The following is a 12,783-nucleotide window of genomic DNA, read 5'->3' as shown; positions in this document are numbered from 1 at the left end:
TAAGCCGCCCTGAGTCTCTGGAGAAGGGCGGCATATAAATCAAATTTTTTAAAAAATAAATAAATAAAATTAAGAGAACAACTGATGGCAAAGAGATAATTGTCAATGGTTTTCTTACAATTCTTAGAAAAATTTAAAGTAGGCAAAAGAACTTATGTTTGAAATAGAATTGTGAACAAATAATGAACATGTTATTGTTAAAATGTATAAACTTTTATTGAAAGTTGAAACAAGAATAAGTGAAAAACTCTGAGATCCTTGATGCTCTCTAAGCTTACAGATATTTCATTACCCAACTAGATAACATACTAGTCCTAGCATAGTCCTAGCACTTTTATTGCCCATTGAATAATAAAATATCTGCAAGAAAACAGCCAAGCTCAGAGAGCACCAACGTTGAACCCCATAGTTCAATTCTGAACTACAAATATTCTCTTCTATAAATAGAAAAACTATATGATAAAGTGTGCTAAAATTTTTCATTATATAATATAAATGGAACAATGGGGAAAATATGTGGCTGAAAAGGTTGAAATTCACATTATACATCAGTGTATAAAAACTCTTTAAAATTATAATATAAGCTTTGTTCAAGAATGTGTCATGCTTAGGAAATGACAATTAATAAAGGAGACTGTATAACAGGCAAATGATTTTCAGCAATAGTAATGAAGAAGGACTACCTAGGATAGATTCAATTGATTATTACACTTGTTTGGAAACATTTTTGTTCATGTGGGAGCAGGGTGGATTTGATTTAAATCGAGTTGATTTAAATCACAATTTAAATCATGATTTAAATCACTAGTAAAAAGGCTTGATTTAAATCAACTCGATTTAAATCATAATTTTTAAAGAGCAACTGTCATCTCTGCTACTCCTTTGACCCACTGTTGACTCACCGATAGTCCCAGTGTTGCAGAATATACAGCCTCATGCTACATAACTAAGCTCCGTTTCATGCTGAATAAACTAAATTATTTATGTATCTTAAATAGAAAACTATTTTACGATAGATTTTTACCCCAAAAGTTTTTATTAAAATAAATTCAATAAAAATCAAAAAAATCCGATTTAAATCAAAAAAATCCGATTTAAATAAAAAAAATCTGATTTTTTTTATTTTTTAAAAAAAATCATTGATTTTTATCCACCCTGTGTGGGAGGTAGCTTTCTGCCTGAATTACTGCTTGCAAGAAGAGTTTGTTGTTTGTTTTATAAAATGCTTAGCCAATTTTTAAGAAATATCTATATAAAAATATCTTTGAGAGAAGGATAAAACCATTTCCAAGCAAGTAATCAATCAATCAATCAACCAACCAACCAATGAACCAGCCAGCCAGCCAGCCAGCCAGCCAATCAGTCAAAGCTTGTGTGAGAACCTTCTGATGTTCATAAGGTAACCATTTAGAAAGTTGGGCAGCCTCATTTGAGATTAAACAGAGAAATTTTATTATTTGGATACTTAAAAGTCAGAGAAAGAATTTCAGCACATCTATTTGTAAAAGCACAGAGATGATCAGATGCATGAAATTGGTATGCTGGAAAGTTCTGCAGGCAAGAATAGGGCAGGATAGTAAAGTTATAGATAATAAGAAATTCTTCACTCCTTATTGTTACTACTTTGCAGATATATTTTAGCTACTTTTATTAGTAGCTATAATCTGAAAAATGACCATTGGTCATTCAGATTAATTGACTGCCGGTTATGTAGTAGGAATTATGAATTACATGGTACAATGTATATACAGTATTTCTAGTCATGATAATCTAGATGAGTAAATTTTCAGAGGCGATGCCATTGCAGCAGACACATGATGGATTCCTTGATATTTATTTATAGTACAACATTTCTGTACTGTTTTGCAGTTCAGAGAAGGGTTTCCCAAACAATTTACGGTAAATTAAAAAAATACATAAAATAATTTAAAATGTTATAAGCATGTAATTGTAAGCTGCTCAGGGTCACTTGGTTGAGATGGACAGCTATAAAAATTGAATAAATAAATAAATATTGAGAACAAACATTCAAGGCAAAGAATATAGGGAACTATATGCCTGAAAACCACGTGAAGTAAAGTCTCTAGAAATTTGACTAATCTGAAAGGAATATCTGGATTCTTTCTTTGAGAAAGGCCTGTCTTGAGTTGGTATATTAAAAAACAGGACCTCCTTTTGCTCAATGAATTAATAAATAATTAATATTCTTTCACAAGTTAACAATTCCAAAAAATGAAGTTGGGAGAATGAGTATAAGGTGATTGGGGAGATACCAGTTATGTGGAAAAAATAGAGCAAGAAAACTGATTATAATAAGAAAGGAGTTTAAATGTTAGATTGTGCTTCCAGGTTATAGGAGGAAAAAGATGATTAGCCATTTAATGAAAGGTAATTCTATTTAGTCGCATTGGCTGATAATACAGTATATCTAGTATGTCTCTGATTACAGTTTTTAGGAATATTCACGGTAGAATGCTCCTGTTTGTGGGCCTGTTATAGGCATCTCATTGGCCATCGGGGGACAGACTGTTGAACAAAAGCATTATTCAAGTGGTGTACATTGATCTTTGCAAATGAATATATTTTTTTATAAACCTAGAATTGAGTTCAGGGAAAACCAGTTTTGTGAGTTTGTAGCAGAAACCGGCTATACACAGTGCTGATTAGTTAGGACTCTGAACAAATAGCTCCTTCTTGTTGCAATTTTGCAGCTTTTAAAAATCTGTGTCTGTTCTTTCTTTCTTTTTCTTTTTTAAATAAGTTGATGCATTAGAATTTAACTGCATAAGTGTTCACTAATACTTTTTTTTTTTAAAAAAATCACTGAATAGTAGGAGCAATACTTAAAGCTGAAGCCAAGTTTTACGTTTCTCTTAAAGTTTTCTGCCAATTGTTTGGAAGAGTTTTGAGATAGTTAAGTTCGCCTCGTGGTGGGGTTGCCACTTTTTATTATCGATTAGCATACAGCTTGAATACCTTTGTTTTCATATTAAAGCTACCTATCCTTTATAGTCATTCATTTGAAGCTTCATGTTATAATTTTGAATGGATTCAAATAGGTTACTTGCAGCTTAATAGAAGACCACATGCTTTGTATGCAGAAAGTCCTGAATTCAAATCCAGAAATTGCTAGTTGAAAAAGCTGTGGAACAGAAGGGCACCAGCCTAAGTCATTTTGATGTCTGTGGTAGAACAGTAAATTCCACTCATTTATCTAACTCTGTAAATCAAATTGCGTAGTACCTAAAATCAGCCTTGCTCTTTGGGTACATTTATTAAAAATCCCTATTTCAGCTTTCCATGTTCAGTGTAAGAATAAAAGCAGCTTTCTACCTCCAGCTATTCAGTGTGTTCTTCATGAGCCACAATTTTGCACTTGCCCTTTTTGAACAAATAAAATGCCAATTAAATTTTCTATTTTGGGCATTATTGAACTTTTAAATTATCTGCATAAACATGATAGTTCCGCATTTCCAACAGATACTGCTTTAAAAGAAAGAAGCCCAGAATAGTAATCATGCAGATTTTTTTAGAGTAAAATATAATTTATGTAGTCAAAAGAGATTTTAATTATTTTGCTCAGTGAATTTGCAAACTGTTCTCTTATTCATTGCACATGTTTCAGAAATAGCTGATAATCAACTGATTGTTATGCTATTTTTGTTTTCTACATTGTAGGACTTCTATGTATATTTTGCTTTGCTTTTGTAACAATTGTAAACATTTGTATACATGGGTATATTTTTTACATGGACTTTAAAAAAAAGATGTACCCTGGATCTCATTTACGATCAAATTATTTTATCCAATTGACTCCATTAGGTCTTTGGTAGTAGTGAAAAAAAAAACACATCTGCTTGAGCCAATAAAAGGTAAATGAGTGGCAGAATTTTCTTATATCTTGAGATTAGTAAGGGGTACTTGAATGGTTTACAATGGCTCTTGGTCCAAGTTTGCTTTTTACCTAATGGAGCCATTACATTGGCGTCTCTAAAATAAGATGCCAGACCTCTGTATAATGCTAAATTACCTTTCTTGATCTTCAAGTGTTTCTGAGTTCATGCTGTTCTGTGAATATTGTAACCTTGCTTCAGCTTGATTTTCAAGAGAGAATAGTTTTAAGAGAGATTTTTATTCCAGGAAACTGAGAAAATAACGTTCCTGTTCTACAAAGGTTCTTCCTAAATTTGGTGTCTCCACCTTTCTTTAGTTTTTTTGAGATATTAGTTCCATTGTTAGTTGCCCATTCTCAAATTAAAATGGCAGTAACAAAGCCCAAATTATGTATGCATGGTGGAATTTGACCTGTGCAAAAGCACCATTAATTAGTTGTCATACTATCCTTGTGAAGTTGTTTGTTGTATGGCTTTTGCCACAATAGTAAATCACTATGAATCAAGAAAGCACAAGACACAAAACATGTTTTCAGTGCTCATGGAAAAAACCCAACCCAACCCAACCAATCTGGAGGACAAAACACTGGGAAGGCAAGCACTGCATCTCTGTCTAGGCAATGGCCTGATTTTAGAGGATTTGTGATGTTTTTTCAGAAGCAGTAATCACTTGCAAATAATAATAGTTTACTATTTATTACTAATTAATTACTACTAATACTAATAATTTTTACTAATAAATTGGCACAATGGGTAGAGTTCAGTACTGCAGGCTACTTCTGCTACTGCCAGCTGCCTGCAATTTAGCAATTCAAATCTCACCAGGCTCAAGGTTGACTCAGTCTTCCATCCTTCCGAGGTGGGTAAAATGAGGACCCAGATTGTTGGGGGCAATATACTGACTCTGTAAACCACTTAGAGAGGGCTGTAAAAGCACTGTGAAGCGGTATATAAGTCTAAGTGCTATTGCTATTGCTACTTAGGGATTATCTACGCAGATTTTCAAGCTGGTTAAAAAAAAAATTAACAGGCTAAAAATATAGGGCATAATATAGATTTAGATGATTGGGAAACCATTTGGAACAAAAATTACACATTAACAAAATTGGTTGCCTATAAGGAAAATCAGTATAAAATGCTCTACCGTTGGCACTTAGCCCCAGCAAGGCTGGCTAAAATGTACCCAAACCTAAGCCAAAAGTGCTGGAAATGTAATCAGCACCAAGGTACCTTCTTTCATGCCTGGTGGCTATGTCCTGAAGTGAAAAAGTACTGGACCAAGATACAAGGTTGGCTACAAGACCTAATAAATTGTCAAATTGAGCTAAATCTGGAAACATTTTTCCTGGGAATATTAAAAACTAAATTTGATAAAAAAATACAATATCTAATCCTACATACATTAACAGCGGGAAGAATTGCGTTCACACTGGAAGGATTGGAAGGAACACAATTTACCACCAGAGGGACTGATCATCCAGAAAATATATGAATGTGCCGAAATGAAGATGGAGGCTCGTAGGTGAAGCTCCGATGCCTCGGGGGAGAAGTAGGGCCTGTTGAGGACTCTCGGGGGGCCGAATATCAGCTGTTGGCCCCGGCCCAGCAAGAGGAATGTGTGGGCGGCCTGTTGTGAGCTTTTGAGCTCCCCTGGACGATCGGCGTGGGCGGCTGGAGCCGAAAAACGCCGCGAGGCTATGGCAGCGGCGAACGGGAGGCTGGAGCAAGGTCGGGGCGCCGCCAGTTTGCCTTGGCGCCCCCCCAGCGGCGGCTGGAGCAGGGAGGGGTGTGGAGAGACAGCGGCTCGTTGGAGCGTTGCTGGACACACACCCCCGGAAAAGCACCCGAAATGGTTCCCGGCTGTCAGCGGCTGCGACGGTTGGAGCGGCGGCTGCGGCGGCTGGGGATGAAACGACGGCCGCTGGGGCGGTGCTGGGTGGAACGGCGCTACCCTGGCTGTTTTCAGACCGACTTTAGACCTTTCTACCAGGGTCGGTTATTTACTGCGGAGGGGAGGAAGGGAAGAACGCAGTCTGACCGGTTGCTGACTCCTGAAGACCCCTGAAGACTGGGGACTTAAAGGGGATTAGAAGACCTAATGGAGACTGGGGGTTTGGCAAAGTTGGGTGACTGGCCTGCCTCCCCCTGGCCTGTATCCATTTTCCCTTTCCCGCCTCGGCCTGGTTATGGGCGTGGTTGGGGCTGTGGCCATTTGATCTGGATCTTATCTGCACCGGCACTGGACTGCATTGGACTTATTGGACCCCTGACCTGACCTGACTATAATTGACCCCCGGTTTCCGGCTATATCATCAGTCCCAGTCACATTTATAATGCCTTGCTGTGAGGAGAGGTTTAAGCCTGGATGTGGTCACCGAGGGAGTCACCTTGCTGTTACTGCCACCGAATCAGACCTGTCGATACCAGCCGCCGTAAGAGGGTGGCTTGGTCATTGCTTTTCGGGGCATCAGCTTGAGACTCCTCTCCACTGCCGTGAGAGGACAGTGGAGCCCCGGTTTTGATCCGCGCCAAAATGGTGAACTGTCTCTCCTGGACCTTTAAATGCACCATCATTGAATCCTTAGCCTTATTCCATTTCCCCAGGCGGACTTGCAGGAATGTATTCACCGGCTGAGCTCTTTGCCTTGCGAGACTCCCCCCTCTCGCAAGCCTGGCCTTCCACGTTATCGAAGGCCTACCTCGATGAAGGGCTTTGGAACCCAGAGAGGTGGCATGTCGCGAAGAGGGGGTTGAGGGGTTTTTTATATAAAGTTTTAGTGAATGTCTTAAGGGGTTCCAGGGGGGGAAGTGTTGGATCAGAAGTAAGGCCGTGGGTATGGGGGATAACCCACTAAGGGGAGGGCCAGGTATGGCTGTGGAGCACCGCACGGGGGGTGGGGGGCCTGGGGTCGAGGGGGGGGCTAAAGTTCATCCAGATAAAGTTTTTACCATCAGTACTGTGGGTGGGAGGGGTAGATATGGCGGGAGCAGGGGGCCATATCGTGTTAGGGGAGCGCGCGCCCGCTGTCTTCGAGCGGTGGCGCGCTCCAGCCCCAAAGCTCCACTCGTTCTCCAGGTGGTGCAGATCCTCAGGGCCCTGGCCTCCGTCTGATGTTATGCAATGCCAGGTCTGTAGTAAATAAAGCCCCCCTCATTTGTGATCTTGTTCAGGAGGGGGGAGCGAACCTGGCAGGTATTACGGAAACCTGGTTGGGCCAAGAGGGGGGGTCCCTCTCGTTGAAATGTGCCCACCAGGTTTCCGCGCATTCCATCGGCCGAGGTTGCAGGGTAGGGGCGGAGGGGGGGTAGCGGTTATTATTAACAAATGTCTGAGACTGAGGGAGGCCCTGTTCCTCAGACGGCTGGCTGTGAATCCCTCCTTGTGAAATGGGGTCACGGGGTTCAGATGGGTTTGCTGATCACGTACCTGGCTCCCTGCCATGTGGCAGCAGCCCTGCCCGAGCTACTCAGCGTCATTGCCGCAGTGGCGGTTGAGACCCTTAGGCTTATGGTCATGGGGGATTTCAACTTGCCATCCGTGGGTGAGGCATCTGAGGTGGCTCGGAAGTTCATGGCTTCCATGACAGCCATGGACCTGACCCAGTTAATTCATGGCCCTACCCACATGGGGGGAAACACGCTGGATCTGGTTTTTGTCTCTGGACAGTGGTTGAGTGATCTTGATATAGGGGATATAGTTACCGAGCCCTTGTCATGGTCAGATCACTCTCTCCTTCGTCTTGACCTCCGAACCGCTGCACCCCACCGCAGGGAGGCGGAGCCAGTAAGATGGTTCCGCCCCAGGTGCCTGATGGAACTTGATAGGTTCCAGATGGAGCTTGGGCCATTTCCTGAGGCTCTGGCACACGCCTCGGCTGGAGACCTAGTGGCTGCCTGGGATAGGGCGGCCGCTGGAGCTCTGGACCGGGTCGTGCCTTTGTGGCCTCTGACCCGGCGCCGATCTCATTTGGCTCCTTGGTTTACTGAGGAGCTAAGGGAGTTGAAGCGCTGGAAAAGACGCCTGGAGAGTAGTTGGAAGGCCAGTCTTTCAGAATCGGACCGGACACTGGTAAGATTTCATATTAGGAATTACCTAGTGGCGATAAAAGCAGCAAAATGTAGCTATTTTGCTGCTCTTATTGCGTCATCAGATAACCGCCCAGCCGCCCTATTTAGGGTGACCCGCTCCCTGCTCCACCAGGAAGCGCGGGAGGACCTCTTGGAAGGTAGAGCCGAGGATTTTGTTCAGTATCTGCATGACAAAATCACTCAGATCCGAGAAGATTTGGACTCCGACTGGGTAGTCTCAGGGGGAGGGACTGGGGCAGGTCTTGAGAATGTTATCTGGGATGAGTTTGATCCTGTGACCCCTGAGGACGTGGACAGGATTCTGGGTAGACTGAACGCAACCACTTGTTTATTGGACCCGTGCCCCTCCTGGTTAGTGCTGGCTTCCCGGGAGGTGATGTGAGGCTGGCTCCAGGGGATTATAAATGCTTCGTTGGGTGAGGGTGACTTCCCTGCCGCCTTGAAAGAGGCGGTGGTGAGGTCTCTCCTCAAGAAGCCTTCCCTGGACCCAGCAGTGTTGGCTAATTATCATCCGGTCTCCAACCTTCGTTTTGTGGCGAAGGTTGTTGAGAGTGTGGTTGCGCGACAGCTCCCCCAGTACCTGGATGAAACGACGTATCTGGATCCGTTCCAGTCAGGCTTCAGGCCTGGGTACAGCACGGAAACGGCATTGGTCGCGTTGATTGGAGGGCTCGGGACAGGGGCTGCTCCTCTGTCCTGGTCCTATTAGATCTCTCAGCGGCTTTTGATACCATCGACCATGGTATCATGGTGCACCGGCTGGAAGAGTTAGGGGTGGGGGGCACTGTTCTACGGTGGTTCTCCTCCTTTCTCTCTGACCGATTGCAGTCTGTGTTGGCAGGGGGGCAGAGGTCGTCCCCGAGGCCCCTCGTATGTGGGGTGCCACAAGAGTCGGTCCTCTCGCCCCTTCTGTTCAACATTTATGTAAAGCCGCTGGGCGAGATCATCCGTGGTTTCGGGGTGAAGTTCCATCAGTACGCTGATGATACTCAGTGGTACATCTACACCCCAGACCACCCCAACGATGCCCTTGAAGTGATGTCCCGGTGTCTGGAGGCCGTGCGGATCTGGATGGGGAGGAACAGGCTCAGGCTCAACCCATCCAAGACCGAGTGGCTGTGGTTTCCGCCGTCCCGATATAGTCAGTTGACGCCATCGCTGACTATTGGGGGCGAATCACTGGCCCCCATGGAGAGGGCTCGCAACTTGGGTGTCCTCCTGGATTCACGGCTGTCTTTAGAAGAGCACTTGACGGCCGTGACCGGGAGGATTTTTCATCAGGTTCGCCTGATCCGCCAGTTGCGTCCCTTTCTGGATCGGGACTCCCTACACACAGTCACTCATGCCCTCATCACCTCCCGCCTGGACTATTGTAATGCTCTCTACATGGGGCTCCCCTTGAGGAGCACGCGGAGGCTCCAACTGGCGCAGAGTGCGGCCGCGCGGGTGGTTATGGGAGCAACATGGCGCTCCCGTGTAACACCTCTCCTGCGCGAGCTGCACTGGCTCCCGGTGGTCTTCCGTGTGCGCTTCAAGGTTTTGGTTACCACCTTTAAAGCACTCCATGGCTTAGGACCTGGTTGATTACGGGATCGCCTACTACCACAAATAGCCTCCCACCGGCCGGTACGCTCCCATAGAGAGGGTCTCCTCCGGGTGCCGTCAGCCAAGCAGTGTCGACTGGTGGCCCCCAGGGGGAGGGCCTTCTCTGGGGGTCACCCACTATCTGGAACGAGCTCCCCCCGGAGATACGGAGGATCCCGGATCTGCGCACCTTCCGCCGTGCTCTTAAGACCCTCTTATTCCAGCAAGCCGGCCTGGCCTAATTTTTCTCCCCTTTCTTTTAAATTTTAAATTGAAATTTTAATTTGTTTTAAATTTATTGGGATTTTAATTGTCGTGGACCAATATTATTTAATTTGGTTTTAAATTGTTTTTAACTTTTGTATTTCTGTATTTTATCTTGTGCCTGTTCACCGCCCTGAGTCCTTCGGGAGTAGAGCGGTATACAAATTTAATAAAACTAAACAAACTAAACTGAATAAACTTACCCTAGAATTAAAAGAAAAAGATGATTCGAAATACTATGAGGTTTGGGAAAAATGGTATAGGTGGATAGACAATAGAAATAAAAATAGGTAATATACACAAGTTGAGGATTTTACATTAAATGTATAAATATGTATATAATGTATATATTACATGAAGTGTTAATCCAAAGTATACAAAAACGACACTGTGTTTGACTATACTAGAGTTATGGAAAAGAAAAACTACAATAAAAATTATTTAAAAAGAAATAAATAAAAAGAAATAAAATTAGAATAAAACTAAGAAATCATTTGCAGTGTCTAGGCTCTTTTTTTTGTCAGCTGTGATGAAACATTCTGTCTTTGGAATAAGACAGATTTGATTTGTCACTGATTTGAACATCATTTCACATGTAAATGTCCTGTTTTGTTTTTATATTTAGAGATGCTGCTGTGATAACACTCCTTCTCTCTCTTGTATTGTCTTTCTTGTAATAGGAAAGAAATAATAATATTTTTTATGTCTCTTATAGGTTACTGAAAGAAAAATGGAGGAGATTTTACTTTGAAGTGTTCATATTCTTTGGTTTCCAATTTTTGAACTGAACAAGTTCCTTCATTCCTCTCCTCAAAAAAAGGCAATGTATTGCTCCTGGAAAAGGCAAGTGCATTTTCTTTTTGTGCTGCTAGGGTGGATGGAAAATAGTCTCTTGCTGTGCTTTGATTGGGTTTTGTCTTCATATTTTCTAATTCTTTTTCCAAATTAAAAGCTATCCACTTGACTAATTTCGCTGTTTGGGAGTAGCAGTCAGCATGGATTATTATCAAACCACTGTCTTGTTTGTTGATTTATGGACTCAGCAGCTCAAGGCTGTCAGAGTTTCTTGCAAAAACCAAATCCAGAAGCACACACAGATAACTGATTCAGCTGGATTCATTAACTTCTTTATATGCATAATAATACATGAAGGAAATTTACAATACCAATAGCAGATTCACAGTTTCATTTCAGCTCAAATCAGCACACACACTGATTTCAGTTTCGCTTCTCTGCACAGACTCAGAAGCTGCAGACTAAGACATGCCCTGGCTCCAGTCTGTCTCAGCTCCCAATTGGCTGACTTAGTTTCTATGTCAATTCATTGGCTGACCTTGTTACCATGTCTTCCCAGTCATGAATATTCTAACAAAGGCAGAGTACAAGTGTTCCCTTTTCCCCACAATAGTACTATCAAGTAGATTGGGAAAAAACAATCGTGCTATGGATGAGCATATATTTAAATATGTTTCTCCCAAGTGCTGGTCCAATACTTAACCATTATACCACACTGAAGCAACAGTTTCAGCAACTTGATTTTTGGGAGTCCACTTGTCTGATCTGTGCAAACATAGGAAAAAGCCATGCATTCTTATTTTCTCTGCTGGACCTGAGTGCCTGTATTGTGCCTGTAATACTTGTATTAGGGGTGTTTCCTGCTGCTTAATCTTTATATGAATAATCTTAATGTTACAACCATAAAAATAAAAATACTACACTGCAAATATGAGGCTCTACAAACTAGAAAATTCTGCACTTAAAAGTATTCTGAAAACTCAAATTCTCCTGTGTGCTGCTTGGAGAGTTCAAGCATGGGATTCAATTCATCTCATTGGCTAGAGACTGAGTTGTAAAATCTTTGGCCACGCCTCTTCTGCCCGGCTGAGCCTCAGTTTTTTCAACTTAGTCGGCCTAGAGAGACACCAAAAGAGTTGATCCTTGCAAAGAAGAGTTATTTGGAGATCGAAGTTTATTTGTATTAGTAGAATTGCCGGAGCGCTGCGGAAGCGCGGCTCCTGTTTTAGCGCCGAGATAGGCACAGCAATAGCCGCCATTACTGTGCAGTTGGTAACCACCATTGCCCCGTGGCGAGAAGATCGGAAAGCCACAGCTGATTGTTCCATGCAGGCTGGAGGGCCAAGAGGGGAGCACCAGCGGTTTAAAAAGGCCTCAGAAGACCGGGGATTCAGTCGAATGTGAGAACAGGCAGCCAAACTAAGCGCAAGTAAACCATGTTGCCAGTTTTCGCTCTATTTTACTTTGGGCAGCACTTGTGACCGTTTTGCCAGTTTCGTACCTTTATTGCCTCTGCCACTTCTGCTGCTGCTGATTAGTGTTCTTACATGCTGTGTTGCCGGTTTGGCGCCAAATTATTGCGGCCTGCACTTCTCAGTGAGTACTATAGCTCTATAGGTCAGCTTCAAGACCTTAATTTCAAGGGGAAATTACTTCAGGGCTAGTATTGCCTCGCAGTACAAATAACAGCAGAGGTTGCAGCTTTAAAATGACTGACCGTATGGATTCCAACAGCAGCAATTCAGCTGACTCTTCTCCCAGACAACAGAGGGCAGAGGCTTCTGAGCCTAAAAGGGCGAGATCAGTGTCCAAAGGGCCTTCTACTAGATCTAAAGCCATACACTCGAGACCCACCTTTTCAGCATCTGAGAAAGATGCCAAGAGAAGACAGAAGGCCTTGGAAAAGCACTTTGCAAAGGCCCAAAAACAGCCAGAAGCAGCTAGAGCTCCAGGGATCCCTTTGACTGCAATGCAAGCTGACAGTTCTTTGGGAAAGGAGTTACCTTCTCAAACTCTGCAGGAAGACCAGTTAAACTGGTCTCCTAATGTGATAATGGGGCTGCAGGAATCTCAGACAGTATCTTATGAGGAGGATTGTGATCCTACCTCCTGCCTGTCTTTTGCTGGATTGGCACGTGTTTCTCGCAACAGGTCTTCT

The 12,783-nt window shown here is 43.0% G+C and overlaps 1 protein-coding gene across 6 annotated transcripts in view; it reads left to right on the top strand.

The window, feature by feature from the left end:
- CHD6 (chromodomain helicase DNA binding protein 6) overlaps positions 1-12,783 on the top strand; it is a 156,125-nt gene that overhangs the window by 52,256 nt on the left and 91,086 nt on the right. For all 6 annotated transcript variants that reach the window (XM_060689691.2, XM_087889274.1, XM_034414085.3 and 3 more), the window contains one exon: positions 10,546-10,673. The gene's annotated coding sequence lies outside the window, so the exon portion shown is untranslated. The remainder of the gene's footprint in view (positions 1-10,545; positions 10,674-12,783) is intronic.

This window comes from Pantherophis guttatus, chromosome 3 (genome assembly GCF_059756535.1).
Source record: "Pantherophis guttatus breed Tessera chromosome 3, ASM5975653v1, whole genome shotgun sequence".
Lineage (NCBI taxonomy): Eukaryota > Metazoa > Chordata > Lepidosauria > Squamata > Colubridae > Pantherophis > Pantherophis guttatus.
Note: the sequence above shows the minus strand (reverse complement) of the source record. Positions and strands in the feature narration are given on the sequence as shown.